This window comes from Narcine bancroftii, chromosome 1 (assembly GCF_036971445.1).
Source record: "Narcine bancroftii isolate sNarBan1 chromosome 1, sNarBan1.hap1, whole genome shotgun sequence".
Lineage (NCBI taxonomy): Eukaryota > Metazoa > Chordata > Chondrichthyes > Torpediniformes > Narcinidae > Narcine > Narcine bancroftii.
The window spans coordinates 437,551,508-437,567,066 of NC_091469.1; the positions used below are offsets into that span (position 1 = coordinate 437,551,508).

Sequence of the window (15,559 nt, forward strand, 5' to 3'; positions counted from 1 at the left end):
GTCCTTATTCCTCCAAGTTCACTGGTTTAAGGCAATTCTTATACTGTGCACAGAATTTAACATTTATAATGTTCACCAGGCTTTGGTGCTTGAGAGGTAAATGGTTACCGCTCAGGAAGCTTCTTGTCGGTTTTCAGAGAGAGATTTGTTGATCCAGTACATCCACAACTGATTTACTTCCATCAATCACTTCAGTGCCTTGCTGACGAAACTTGCCTTGTCAGGGTTCTCCAGATGATAACCTCTTTCTTTCAGGTCATCAGAGTTCCTTTTTGTTTCTTATTCCGTGTGAAACATTAGACAGCTAGTCCTCTCCTCTTGCATGAACCACGGGCTTTGACGAGGCTGAGTCAAGCACTTACAACCCATCTTCCACATGGGGTTTTCCACAAGCTTGCCAGCTTGTTCTGTTCCAGTCCCAGCTGCTGTTGCTGGCTGTAACACTGTAGAAGTGACCTCTATCTCTCTTGTTCTCTCTCTCTGAGAGAAAGCCTGTTTGATTCTCTCTGCATGCAAAACCACATGACCCTCTTAGAACAGCAAGTGCTCTTCCAGACAGAAGGCAGCTTCGACAAGCTCTTTTATCTGTTGCCTTTTTGTAAACAACAATCCATTAGTGAAGTTTCTTGGGTACTCTCCTAAGCTCTTGAGAAGGCTGTGAGGCCCTGACATGCCTCGCATTAGCAGAGCTCCAGTATTTCAAATAAGATCTGTTTTAAAGTGTTTGTATGTGACCTACTCTAACAAATCTTTCCCAATTTATCTCCCAAAATCATATCTATATATACTCTGTCACATACATAATACCAGAAGAGCACTAAAGATGACAATGCCATGCTCAACAAGTTTCAATCCTTTTTTTTTTGCTTAAAACTTCTCTGGTCTCGCTTTTTCCCCCCGTCCTTCTGTTTCTCTTCCTCTAGTTCCCCACCCCCTTACTTTCCTTCTCCTATTAGAGAGCTATCCTTCTTAGCCCTCTACCCCTATCCCCATCCCTTCTCAGCTTCTTTGTCTTCTACCCTCCTACCTGTATCAGCCTATTACCTTCCTGTTAACCTGTACTCTTCCCCCTCTCCTCTCCCTCCTCCCCCTCCCCCCCCACCTATTTATTCAGGTATCACCTAATTTTCCTCACTCCTGAAGAAGGGTTCATGCCTAAAGCATTGACTGCTTTTAGCTTTCTCTGGATGCTGCATGACCTACTGAGTTTCTCCAGCACTTTTGTGGTCTGAATTAGACCCCTGCATCTATAGATTTTCTTGTTAACAGCCACACGTAGATGTGTCACTCACGCAGAACACTGGATCACCCGTGCCTCTCTTAGCCCAACCTTGCCTCATTATCTAGACTCATCCAGCGGAATGAGGTGGAATTCTGGGCAAAGAATACTTCAGTCCCTTTTTGCCTCTGAGCAAAGGTTCTTTTTTCTAAATTTTGTCCCATAATTTGTCTTAACTCATGCTTTAATACTATTTAAGATACTTTTGAATTTGCTTCCTCTTTCCCCTCCACCTTTATATCAAGTTAATGTTCCAATGACTTTTGACGTTTCATTATATTACAAATGCTAGGAGGCATTGTTGCATGATTTCCTCATCCATGACACAAGAACAGAAGGATGTAGGGAAATAGGAGCAAGAGTAGGCTACTCAGCCACACAAGCCTGTCCCATTTTAATTGTACTCAACCTATCCTGACCTCAACTTCCCTTCTGTGCCTATACCCCTTGAGTCTCAGTTCATCAAGTTTTCAAATAGCTGTCTATCCCCACCTTATCTATATCTAATGATCTGGCCTCCACCATATTCTGAGAGAAAAAGATAATTCTATCAAGTTTGAAATGGCCAACCCTTTATTTTGTAGGGATTTTTCCCCTTTTTCGTGGCGTCAGACTGGTGAAATTATTGCAGGAGGGCAGAACACCAGGGAGAGGGACAGACCAGAGAAGGGCTTGTATCATTACTGCTGAGATGCCAAAGGCTTTGGTGGTCAGGAGAGTCTTGGCACACCTGGACTTCGGATTTTGACAACTGGCAATTTTTCTACCCAGTAGAAAGACATAGCTGGAAGAAAGGCTAGAGTTGTGGATCGATGTTGCAGAGCACTGCAGTGATATCTTTCTGCATCTTAACTGCTTAAAAAGCATCAAAGATGGTATCACACAAGCTCCTGATGGCCTTGAAAATTGCAGGCCATCTCATACAGGCTAACAGATATATTAGCCTTGATTTTAAAGGGTCATACTGATCTGCAGTGGTGTTCTCCACCATAATGAAATGCTACAGGGTGATAACAAGAGGGAATATGAAGCTCATGTAACTCTCAGGAGGTTTATAACATATAGAAACTTTTGAACAAGCTGTAAAATTCAGACATACAGGAGACTACAGATGATGGATTGATAAATGAGGGAGAGGTAAAACATTATGGATAGTCAGCAGCAGAAGATTGGCAGATGCCAGAAAAATGGAGAGAGAGGCAAGAAAAGCAAAGAGGTTTGGGTGGAGGAAGATGAAACCTTCAGGGTGGAGTAAAAGACAAAGGCCTGCTAGTGCTGGAATCTAATAAAGAGAAGGTGACAATGGTGGTATGAGGAGAGACCAGATGGAACTGATGGGAGTGTGGGGGAGAGTATGGAAGAATCTAGTGGGGAGATGGAAGTGCAGGGAAATGAAACCAAAGTGGGCGGAGGTAGGGGGGGGTGGTGGTGGTGGAATGTAAAAAGGTGAGTGTGGATGGGAAAGAGGATAGAAAAGGCAAGGGGTGCAAGGAAAGGGGGAAGGAGGTCATTTTCTGACTTCAAGTAATGCACATGGAATTTTCCAATATGAAGTTATGAACCCCCTTCCATAACAGTTCTAATCTCTCGCCCCCCCCCCCCCCCACCACACACACAGATTGTTTTAAGCGTCAAATTTCATTGGCTTTAAAACTATCTCCATTTTAGATCAATCCCACCCACTACTTCAGGCTTACATTCCTCCAAAAGATGCACCTGATGCAAAATCAGAATGAACGAACGATGCCATCAAAGCTTAAAGAATTAAATTGACAAGGTTTCCTTCTTGCTTCTGATGAAGTTCTTGTGCAATCACTGGGTGTCTGCTTTGCATGTCTGTCATGCAAGTTGGATGGACCTCAAATCTGGCACTACAGTTTGGCAAAGGTGCAGACAATGAATGCCAATTAATTCTTTAAACATCAATATTTTACTATTTTCAGCTTGAATTTGCTTTTCAATCACATTAAAATGAACAAATAGCACTTGGTGGAAAATATACCATGATTGATGTTATTAATAATGCATTATAATTGGAATCTGGTCAAAGGCATTACAGAAAAAAATAGAGAAAAATGAATGCTAATGGATCAGGTGAATGATCTTTGTTTCCTGAATGACTGATGTTTTTCCTATAACCACAACATTTAAATGGAAAACAAGGCTTCCAATGCAATCTTAGACTGCATCAAAATGCTCCATCATGCATTTATATGTCTGATTTGGAGATAACTGCCAAGCTGTCTCTTGCACTTTTTTCATAATTTCTGAAATAACAAGCAGCCAAATCCCCTGTAGAATGCATCTTGCCATTCCCTCCCTTAGTGTCACATCCATAAGCCTTCCAGATTGGCCAAGACTGAAATATTGCCTTTCTGTCAGCATCTGCCATTCAAACTGATGAAAAATTCTATCACTGTCAGAATTATTACAGCTCATCAAAGGTGCTACAAAGATGGTCAATTTTTATACTCTTCAAATTACACAAAGGGAAATAAGACAATGCAGCTTAGATGTGTAGCCAAAAAATGAGTGAAACACGTAAGTCTACAGATGTTGTGATCATAATCACAACACAGAAATGCTGGAGAAACGAGGTAGCAGGTCTTGTTTCATCCATAGGAGGAAAAGACGTATAACAAATCTGCAGGGGTCATCTACTGCATCTGGTGCTCCCGCTATTGTGTCCTCTGCATCAAAAGAGAGAATGGACACAGACTTAGTTAAGCACATCAGCTCTGTCTGCCACAATAGCAGGGATCTCCCAGTGGCCACCCATTTCAATTCCTCACCCCATTCCCTTGCCCACATATCTGTCCATGGTTTCATGCACTGCCATTCTGCCACCACCTGCAAATTGGAGGAACTACACCTCATCTTCCATCTGGGTGCCCTCCAACTGGATGGCATTAACATCAATTTCTCTGGTTTCCATTAGCATCTTCCCTCCCAATCCATTCCTTTGTCTTCTCTCTTCCTGCTCTCTCTCTCTCTCTCTCCATTCTTCTCTGTCTCCTTTCCCCCAGCTCTGCAATCACAGAGCCAAACATCAATTCTCACTTTTGCTCACTCCTATCCAATTAAGATCTTTTGTCTGTTGGTCTGTTCTTCTTCTTCTCCCCTTGCTTTTAATTCAGGTGACTGCCTGCTTTCAACTCTGGCCCGAAACATCGGTTATAAATCTTTACCTCCTAGGGATGCTGCGAGACCTGCTGAGTTCCTCCAGTATTTCTGTATTTTTAGCCAAAAATTAGTACAGCGTTTTCACTCACCTCTCAGTAACGTAAATTTATTCCATCTTACTTTTGCTCCCTTGACCTCAAATAGCACTCTTGCTATGTACATTTTATAAATTACATACACATGATATACATGATGCTGAAACAAGCCATGAAAGACCTCAACAATGAAGACGCTGTTTACATCCGGTACCACACGGATGACAAACTCTTCAATCTGAGGTGCCTGCAAGCTCACACCAAGACACAAGAGCAACTTGTCCGTGAACTACTCTTTGCAGACGATGCTGCTTTAGTTGCCCATTCAGAGCCAGCTCTCCAGTGCATGACGACCTGTTTTGCGGAAACTGCCAAAATGTTTGGCCTGGAAGTCAGCCTGAAGAAAACTGAGGTCCTCCATCAGCCAGCTCCCCACCATGATTACCGGCCCCCCCACATCTCCATCGGGCACATAGAACTCAAAATGGTCAACCAGTTTACCTACCTCGGCTGCACCATTTCATCTGATCCAAGGATCGACAAAGAGATAGACAACAGACTCGCCAAGGCAAATAGCGCCTTTGGAAGACTACACAAAAGAGTCTGGAAAATCAATCACCTGAAGAAACACACAAAGATCAGCGTGTACATAGCCATTGTCATACCCACGCTCCTGTTCAGCTCCGAATCATGGGTTCTCTACCGGCATCACCTACGGCTCCTAGAACGCTTCCATCAGCGCTGTCTCTGCTCCATCCTCAACATTCATTGGAATGACTTCATCACCAACATCGAAGTACTCGAGCTGGCAGAGTCCGCAAGCATCGAATCCATGCTGCTGAAGTCCCAACTGCGCTGGGTGGGTCACATCTCCAGAATGGAGGACCATCGCCTTCCCAAGATCGTGTTATATGGCGAGCTCTCCACTGGCCACTGAGACAGAGGTGCACCAAAGAAGAGGTACAAGGACTGCTTAAAGAAATCTCTTGGTGCCTGCCACATTGACCACCGCCAGTGGGCTGATATCGCCTCCAACCATGTATCTTGGCGCCTCACAATAGACAATAGACAATAGGAGCTGGAGTAGGCCCTTCGGCCCGTCGAGCCAGCACCGCCATTTTACAGATCATGGCTGATCACTACCATCAGTACCCCTTTCCAGCCTTATCCCCATAACCCTTAACTCCTTTGCCCACTAGAGTCTTATCTAACTCTCTTTTGAACATAATCAGCGAATCTGCCTCTACCACCCTCTGTGGCAGAGCATTCCACAGATTCACACTTCTCTGGGTAAAAAAATGTTTTCTCATCTCCGTCCTAAAGGGCCTACCCTGTATTCTTAAACTATGGCCTCTAGTCCTCATCTCCCCCATCATTGGGACAAGTAATCCGACTTTACCCTGTCTATCCCCCTGATGATTTTGTATACCTCAATCATGTCCCCCCTCATCCTTCTAAACTCCATCAGATAGAAGTCCAGTTTTTCTAGCCTTTCAGCATATGTCAACCCCGCCATCCCTGGAACTAACCTTGTAAATCTGCGCTGCACACTCTCTATAGCTAGTATGTCCTTCCTCAAAATTGGAGACCAGAACTGGATGCAATACTGCAGGTGGGGTCTCACCAGGGCCCTGTACAACTGCAGAAGGGCATCTCTGTTCCTATACTCCAATTCCCTCTTTATAAAAGCCAACATGCTATTAGCCTTCTTCACAGCTTTCTGAACCTGCATGCTAGTCTTCAGTGACCGGTGAACAAGTACTCCTAGATCCATTTGCTCCTCCCCACTCCCTAGCTTGTCTCCATTTAAATAATACTCAGCTTTCCTATTATTGCCCCCAAAATGGATAACATTTGCTTACATTGAACGTCATCTTCCATTCAGCAGCCCACACCCCCAACCTGTCCAAGTCCCTCTGCATTTTCCTGACATCCTCCTCACACCCCACACCGCCACCCAGTTTCGTGTCATCTGCAAATTTGCTCAAGTTATTAATAATCCCCTCATCCAAATCATTTACATAAATTACAAACAACTGAGGACCCAATACCGATCCCTGCGGCACTCTACTCTTAAACATCCTGCCATCCTGAAAAAGACCCGCTTACCCCAACACTTTGTTTCCTATTTCTTAACCAATTTCCTATCCATGTCAGCACCTTACCTCCAATACCATGCTCCCTGATCTTGCCCACTAGTCTCCCGTGCGGTACCTTATCAAAGGCCTTCTGGAAGTCCAAATACACCACATCCACAGGCTCTCCCAAGTCCACCCTCTTTGTCACATCCTCGAAAAATTCCAGAAGGTTAGTCAAGCATGACTTACCCTTAAGGAATCCATGCTGACTAGCCCTTATACTATTATTTCTGCCTAAGTGTTCTGCTATTACTCCTTTTATGATAGACTCCAATATCTTCCCCACCACCGATGTCAGGCTGACCGGTCTATAATTTCCCGTTTTTTCCCTCCCTCCCTTCTTAAAAATCAGCACCACATCAGCCACTCTCCAATCCTCAGGGACCTCCCCCGAATCTATGGAACTTTGGAAAATGTCGACCAGTGCTTCCACAATTTCCATAGCAACTTTTTTAAGCACCCTGGGATGCAGCCCATCAGGCCCTGGGGATTTATCAGCCCTCAGTCCCAACAATTTACTCACAACCTCCTGTTTCTGGATCCGGATATCCATTAGATCCCCTACTTCCCCAGGAAAGTTCCCCAAGTCTCTTGACACCGCATGACCATTACCCCCTAACTGACCATAACCTATATCCTCCTTGGTGAAGAGAGTTGCAAAGTATTTGTTAAATTCCTCAGCCATCTCCTTGTTTCCGGAAATAATTTCACCCTTTTCCATTCATAATGGACCAATTTTGGACCGAACCAATTTCTTCCTCTTCACATATTTAAAAAAGCTTTTGCTATCCTCCATTATATTATTTGCTAATTTCCTCTTGTACTTAATTTTCCCCTCTCTTATGACTTTCTTAGTTACCCTCTGATGCTCTTTGAAGGTTTCCCAATCCTCTAACTTCCCACTCCGCTTCGCTATCCTATACTTACTCCCTTTGGATTTGATATTACACTTGATTTCATTAGTTAGCCACGGCTGCCATTTGCATCTCCTAGAGCCTTTCCTCCACTTTGGAATAAATTTGCCCTGAAACCTGTGAAAAATGTCCAAAAATACCTGCCATTTTTCCCCAGTTGTCCTCCCAGCTAGTGTATCTTTCCATTTTATTTTGGCTAGCTCCTCCCTCATAGCTGCATAATCCCCTTTATTTAACTGCCGTACAGATACTTCCGACTTCCTTTCTAATTGCAGCTCAAAAGCAACCATACCATGGTCACTATTCCCTAATGGCTCCCCTACATCGAGGTCACTTATTAACTCTGCGTCACTGCACAGCACCAAGTCCAGAATCGACTTCCCCCTGGTAGGTTCCTCCACTAGCTGCTCCAAGAAAGTATCTCGTAGACATTCAATAAACTCAGTCTCTTGTGCTCCTGCCCCCGTCTGATTATCCCAGTCCACCTTCATGTTAAAGTCCCCCATAACTACTGTATTGCTACCACTTTGACATGCCACTCTTAATTCCTGATTTATATTTCTACTGATATCTAAGCTACTTTTCGGAGGCCTGTAAATGACCCCCATTATGGTCCTCATGCCTTTACAATTTCTTAATTCTATCCAAACAGACTCTACCCCACCTGTTTCAATGTCTTTCCTTTCAAACGCCTGAATTTCATTTATCAACAGAGCTACCCCACCTCCTCTTCCTAACTGTCTGTCTTTTCTATAGGACGTGTACCCTGGAACATTTATTTCCCAATCCTGCCCTTCCCGCAGCCATGTCTCCGTTACTCCGACAATATCATAACCTCCCATTGCCATTTGTGCCTCAAGCTCATCCATTTTATTCCTTACACTCCGTGCATTCATACACAATACCTTGATACCATATCTCCTTTCTCCCTCCACCTTTGTTCTCGATGCACTTGCCCCTACTCTCCTATTCTTTTTAGTTCCCTTTTTCCTTATTGTTTCACCGTCTAACGGAAACACCCCTATATTCACTCTCCTACCTGCTTCCCTATCAGTCCTGTTCCCTTCCCCCTGCCAAATTAGTTTAAATCAAATCTGACAGCATTTTTAAACCTAACTGCCAGTATATTGGCCCCCATTGCATTCAGGTGTAAACCATCCCCCCTGTAGAGGTCTTGTCTTCCCCAGAAGAGATCCCAATGGTCAATGAACCTGAATCCCTGCACTCTGCACCATTCCTCCAGCCACACATTTAACCTCCTGATTTTATTATTTTTGCCCCCACCCATGTACAGCACAGGTAGCAGCCCTGAGATTACAATCCTGGAGGTTCTGCTTCTTAACCTCCTTCCGAGCTCACGGTAGTCCCTCTTCAGGTTCTCCTCCTTCATCTTATCCACGTCATTTGTACCCACGTGTATCAGGACTTCTGGCCGTTCACCTCCCCCCCCCAGGATACTCTGAACCCTATCCGAGACGTCTCGCACCCTGGCTCCTGGGAGGCAACACACCATACGGGAACACTTGTCAGGTTCGCAGAATCTTTTGTCTGTTCCCCTGACAATGGAGTCCCCAATGACCACCTTATTCCCCTTCCTTCCTTTCTGCACCACCAGTTCCCTTGGTGCAACCTCTGGCAGGTTATCTTCCCCAACTACATCCAATACACTATATTTGTTGCTAAGAGCAGTAGCCACCGGGGTGCTCACTACAGAGCTAGCAACTTTCCCCCCTCCCCTGACAGTAGACCACTTACCTGACCCCCACTAATCCAGGGGTAAGCACTTCCCTGAGCGTTGTATCTATAAATTCTTCACTCTCCCTGATAAGCCTCAGATCATCAAGCTGCAACTCCATTTCTTTAATTTTATTTTTTAATGCTTGTGTCTCATTACATCCCCTGCAGGTATGTCCTGAGGGAAGATTTAAGGTCCTTTCGCTTACCTCCTCACTCTCTCTTGCGAGCCTAAGGTCAGCAAGCTGGAGCTCCAGTTCATCAACTCGGCCCCTAAGGAACCCCACCTCTTTGCACCTGGCACAGATATGGTCATTTGGGAGGGTGGAGGTCACCCATGCCTCCCACATCTGGCAACTTGAGCAGAGCACTAACCCCATAGGCATGGCTCAGCTTTTTAATGTACAGTGCCCTCACCTAGGAAGTGCTAATAAAAACAGCCAACCTTTCGCTCCGCCTGCTTTCGCCGAAGCCTGATGAGCCAAAGCCTGGAAGTCCCACTCGCTCGCTGGGCCACTCGCTCGCTGGGCCACTCGCTCGCTGTCCCTCTTATTTATTGGTCTTTTACCAATTAACCCCTACATGCTCTCCTGTAGGCCCGTCCAACCAATGGCCACCTCCGACGCTGACTCCTCTCTGCAGGCCCCGGTAAGAGACTTTTAAAAAAGTTTTCTTACCTGCCCCCGACTCATTTCTTCTCTGTCCTTCTCCTCTCTCCTCTCCTCTCCTCTCGGCAGGCTGCAACCTCCTTTGAAGAAGACCGCAGAGCCCACCTCACTGACAAAAGACAAAGGAGGAAAAACCCAACACCCAACCCCAACCAACCAATTTTCCCTTGCAACCGCTGCAACCGTGCCTGCCTGTCCCGCATCGGACTTGTCAGTCACCAACGAACCTGCAGCAGACGTGGACATACCCCTCCATAAATCTTCATCCGCGAAGCCAAGCCAAAGAAAAGAAAGAAACACAGGGTATTCACCCTCTGTGATACAAAGCTAGTAATAACCTGAAGAATCCTTTCATATACTTCCTATCAAATATTAATGATTATTTCTTTAAAAGAATAGTCAAACTCAGTGGGACAAAATATCAAAAGGGCAGCTGGGATGGTACTGAGTGCAAATATGGGATATGCACCTTCCAGCTCCTTTGTTGGTGATCTTGCTGGAATTCATAGGGTCAAGGGTTTGATTTCCCCACTTCCTTATCAAGTGTCATCAGGTGTCCCACTGTAGCTCACTACGATAATTAACTGCAGTAAACCAACTGGAGGCTGAAAGAGTACCAATACTCTTTGTCCTTGATGAACAGCTCTACCGTGTTTCCTGAAGATCACTTTAAAGAGCCATAGAGTATTACAGCATGGAACAACTTGTCCATGTCAGCAAATTGGCATTCAGGGTTAGTCCTATTTGTACTCATTTATTCCATATGCTTCTCAATACTTCCTAGGCATATCATGGTCTAAATGTCATAATTGTGCCCACTTCTACAGTTTTATCTGGCAGTTCATTTATAGGTACAGACCACTTTCTGACTGAAACAAGTGTCCCTAGGGTATCTCTTAAATCTTTCCCCTCTCATCTTAAACCTGTGCCCCCTGGTTCTAGAATCATCTACCTTTAGGAAAAGATGGCAAACATTCATTTATCTATGTCCCTCATGATTCTACAAACCTTTATAAGGTCATGCCTCAACCTTCTACACTCCAAGGCATAAAGATTCAGCCTATTCAATCTCTCCCTATAGCTTGCCCGAGGCCAACATTGATGTAAATATCACAGCAAAGGCTTCCAAAATTTCTTCTCTAGCTTCCCACAAGGCACAAGGATGAACATGATCAGACCTTGGGGATTTCTACACCTTAATTCACTTTGAGGCTATTATCACCCTGCTCCTGTGTTTCTGGTCCAGGACATAATAAGTCATTTGCTTCAGTTCCTTAGCTTCCTTAAACTTATTCACAATAAGGACATGAGAAATATTACTTTAAAAGCTCACCCATCATCTCTGGTTCCATAGAAGGACGGCCATGTTGGTCTTCTTTAGGGATGATTTTTTTCCTTTCACTTTAATATACTCATTTACCTTCTTTAGGGACGATTTTTTTCCTTTCACTTTAATATACTCATTTACCTAATACAATATTTTCTTGGAATATCTCACAATCAGAGCATCAAAACGTTATTTGTTTTTAGATTCTCTATAAGAAATAAATTAAAGAAAACTGTTTGTTTTTAATACATCCCTGCAGAATGATTAGTTTAAGCTGTCTGAATGACATTGGCATTTCACAGTTCACAAATACGATAATTAACTGCAGTAAAATTAATCAAAGGTAATTTTCCTAATTATCATGATGATTCTATAGAGCATTATGAAAATGTTTGAAAGTGGTAGTTGTCCATTGGTCGTATTTTGAAACCAAGGATGTTAACTTTACTTTGTGACCTCAAAATGACAGAGATCTTTCCAACTGGAGACAATGTAAATGCAGATTTTCCTGGCTAGACAAGAAGATTCATTTATCATGGATACAGAGTGGAATAGAATTAAAATGAAATAAAACATGAAAATCTGTATACACTGTGATTGAAGTAAAAGCATAATGCTGGATAAACTCAGCAGGTCAACCTTATACAACAAAGATAAAGATACATAAACTATATTTCATGCCTGAGCCCTTCAACAAGGTATGAGCAAAATGTAGACAGATACTTGAATAAAATGGTGGGAAGAGAGAGGGGCAGGGAGAGGAGTTCAGGCAAGAGATAATAGAAGGAAGGGAGGACATAACAGTAAACAGGGGGAGGGGTGATGGTTCTGTGAATGGAGTGGAGAGCTGGAGGAAAGGAGATAGAGAGATAGAGAGGGAGAACAAGGAGTGATCTAGCAGAATCAAGAGAAGTTGCTATTAATGCCATCCTGTTGGAGAGCACCCAGACAGAATGTTAGGGGTTGTTTCTCAAATTTACTGGTGGTCTTGTTTGGCAGTGCATGATGCCATGGACAAAAACTGAAATGGTTGCCTGCTGGGAGATCCCTGTCATTGATGTGGACAGGGCAAAGGTACTCAGCAAAGCCATCTCTCAGTCTGCATCCAGTCTCTCCGATGCAGAAAAAGCCACCACTGGAGGATCGGATGCAGTAGATGATTCCAGCAGATTCACAAGTGAAGTGTTTAATCACTTGGAAAGACTGCTTGGGGCCTTGGATGACAGCGAGGGAGGAGGTGTGGCATTTCCTTGGGTCATAGGGGAAGATGCCGGGGAGATTTGCAGGAAGGGATGGTTGGATGAGGGTGACAAGGAGGGAGTGATTCCTTTGGAAGGTGGAGAGGGGATGAGAGGGGATGTGTCTGGTGGTGGGATCATGTTCTAGGTGAGGGAAATAGGTTGGTTGTGGAGGCTAGTGGGATGGTAGGTGAGGACAAAGGGAATCCTGTTTTTGCTGTGTCTATGGGCAAAGGGAGCCAGGGAAATGGAGGAGGTGAAGGGAAACACTGAGTTGATGGTGATAGAGGGAAGCCACATTGTTTGAAGAAGGATGGCATCTCAGACGGCATCTGGATGACCTCATCTTGGGAGCAGATATATTGGAGGTGGAGGAACTGAGAAAGGAGTAGAATCCTTTTCAGAGGACTGGGTGTGAAAATTTATTGTAGAGGTAGTTGTGGAAGTTGGTAGGTTTGTAAAAAATGTCTGTTGAAAGTTTATCTCCCAAGATGGAGACAGAGAGATCAAGAAAGGGGAGAATGTCACTGGAGATGGGCCAAGTAAATTTGAAATTGGAGTGAAAGTTAGCAGCAAAATGAATAAAGTTGACTTTAATTTTAATTGACTTTAATACAAAGGAACAATTTACAGTCATCACCTTTTCACTTTTCTTCAGTCACTTGCCTCTGGCTAGAGGCCAGTGGTCCCATATGACTGCATCCTATACACAGTGTTAGGACAGCTTCAACAGTATGAATTCATGTTCACCAGGATTCCACCACCCCCCCCCACCACTCCAAGGTCAGATCCAGTGGGGCAGAAGGTCATCAATAATGGTGTGCAAGGTTGTGTGATGATTGATGATCAGCCTAGGAATGTGCCAGGCAATAAGGTCAAAGAAGCAAAGCTTCCCGATGCTGCCCATCTCAGTCAATGTCAGGCTTGAAGCTCAGTGAAGGACCATCCTTGCAAGGTGCTTATTGAGGTACAAAGTACCCCTTGTTGACTCCTTGATTTCCCCACCAGACATCATCTTGCTAGAGGTCTAATGGTAGTCCTATTCCTCATGGGAAAGAGGCTGTTCTGATGCCATAGTTACTGTACAGACACGAGAATATGATCATTCTGTAATCAACAGCCATTTTTAAAAAAAGACCATAGAGATATATTATGCAAAGTTTTTTTTCTTTGGCTTGGCTTCGCGGATGAAGATTTATGGAGGGGTAATGTCCACGTCAGCTGCAGGCTCGTTTGTGGCTGACAAGTCCGATGCGGGACAGGAAGACACGGTTGCAGCGGTTGCAAGGGAAAATTGGTTGGTTGGGGTTGGGTGTTTGGTTTTTCCTCCTTTGTCTTTTGTCAGTGAGGTGGGCTCTGCGGTCTTCTTCAAAGGAGGTTGCTGCCCACCGAACTGTGAAGCACCAAGATGCACGGTTTGAGGTGATATCAGCCCACTGGCGGTGGTCAATGTGGCAGGCACCAAGAGATTTCTCTAGGCAGTCCTCTTCTTTGGTGCACCTCTGTCACGGTGGCCAGTGGACAACAATGTAAATGACGATAACATTTTGTGATTCTTAAATCAAATTTGGAATGAAATTATACAAAATATAAAACAGTCCATATTTTACAATGCAAATTCAAACTAAATAGAACCAAGGCCCTGATTTAAATTAAAATAGCCATGAGCTTTATCAGCTTACTTCTGGAACTTGCCCTAGTTTCAGTACATTTTAGTATTGTATGAATCTATTTACATTGCCCACACTACATACACAGATAGGCAAACACAAACACACACAAAATATTCCCACCATATACACAAACACATAAACATGAGCATGCAGTTATAGCACAGGAATAATGTTTTTGAGAATGCTGAAGTACCATGTTTTTCAAAAAGACTTTGTGTCATCATTTCCACTTTCATGTGTTGCAGATCTAGACATCATCAAAAACACCTGTACCTGTCGCTCAATAACCAGTGTAAGTTTGATGCGTTTCTCACAAGCATTCAGTCGAACACTATTTGTACACCCACTTACAGGAAGAAGAAACAAAAATATCATATAATGTTGAAAAGAGATTTGCACAGCTTTTGCACCCATCTACCTTCTACATATTGTCAATTCTTTTTGACCATGACAGGGAAGAGTGATTTTTTTCTGTCATTAAGGAAGATGTATGGTATTATAACTGCATGTTGCTGGGAAACGACAGTTGAAAGCTGAAATCTCTGAGGTGAATGACATTTATTTTTCCTTTAGAATGTGTTTTAGAAGCACAAATGTCTAGCTCCCAAATGAGAATCTGTTCTGAAGGAGTGAAGACACATTGAATGAAACGTAATGCAGGAAGCTAATAAATCGACAAAATAAAAAGGTGAGAATGAATTATTTACAAGTAGTCGACACTGTAGAGAAATAACTCAACTGTATTAGTTGGCCTGAAGTGCTGAGTATGGAAAAATATCCACATAGACATCGAGTCATAAAACCAGCATGGGATAAACCCTTCAGCCCAACTTGTCAATGCTGACCAAGTTGACATCCTGAGCTAGTCCCATGTGCCTGTATTTGGTGCATATTCTTCTAAATCCTTCCTATTCCTATATCAGTGTGCGTAAAACTATCTATAAATATGTTTGGTATTTTTGCAGAGAAAACATTATTAATTATGTTTCATCCTCAATGGTCCCAAACATTCACTTCAATAGCTAACATTTTAGAAGGGAGTAAAGTACATTTTTTTAGACATGTAGCACAGTAACAGGACCTCCGGGCCCACAAGCACGTGTCGTCCGAATATCCCAATGAACCTACAAGCCCCGAATGTTTCTGAAGGGTGGGAGGAAACTCACCCTCCAGACGCAGACACACAAGATGATACAAACTCTTTACAGACAGTGCCGGATTAGAACCTGGATTGCTGCCGCTCTAATAGCATTGTGCTAACCACTACCCTATCTGTGGAGTCCTTCATTCCTATATTCTGGTTAATAGGTCACAGAGGGCTGCAGCAGGGGAATCAGGACCTTCTGCCCACCTTCCACGCTGACCATCTA

The 15,559-nt window shown here is 43.7% G+C and overlaps 1 long non-coding RNA gene across 1 annotated transcript in view; it reads left to right on the forward strand.

The window, feature by feature from the left end:
- The window catches only part of LOC138753535 (uncharacterized), a 33,313-nt gene extending 18,452 nt beyond the window's left edge, over positions 1–14,861 (forward strand). Inside the window, exons 3-4 of the long non-coding RNA XR_011351229.1 lie at positions 14,435–14,481; positions 14,763–14,861. This is a non-coding gene — a long non-coding RNA (uncharacterized lncRNA). The remainder of the gene's footprint in view (positions 1–14,434; positions 14,482–14,762) is intronic.
- The last annotated feature ends 698 nt before the right edge of the window (positions 14,862–15,559 follow it).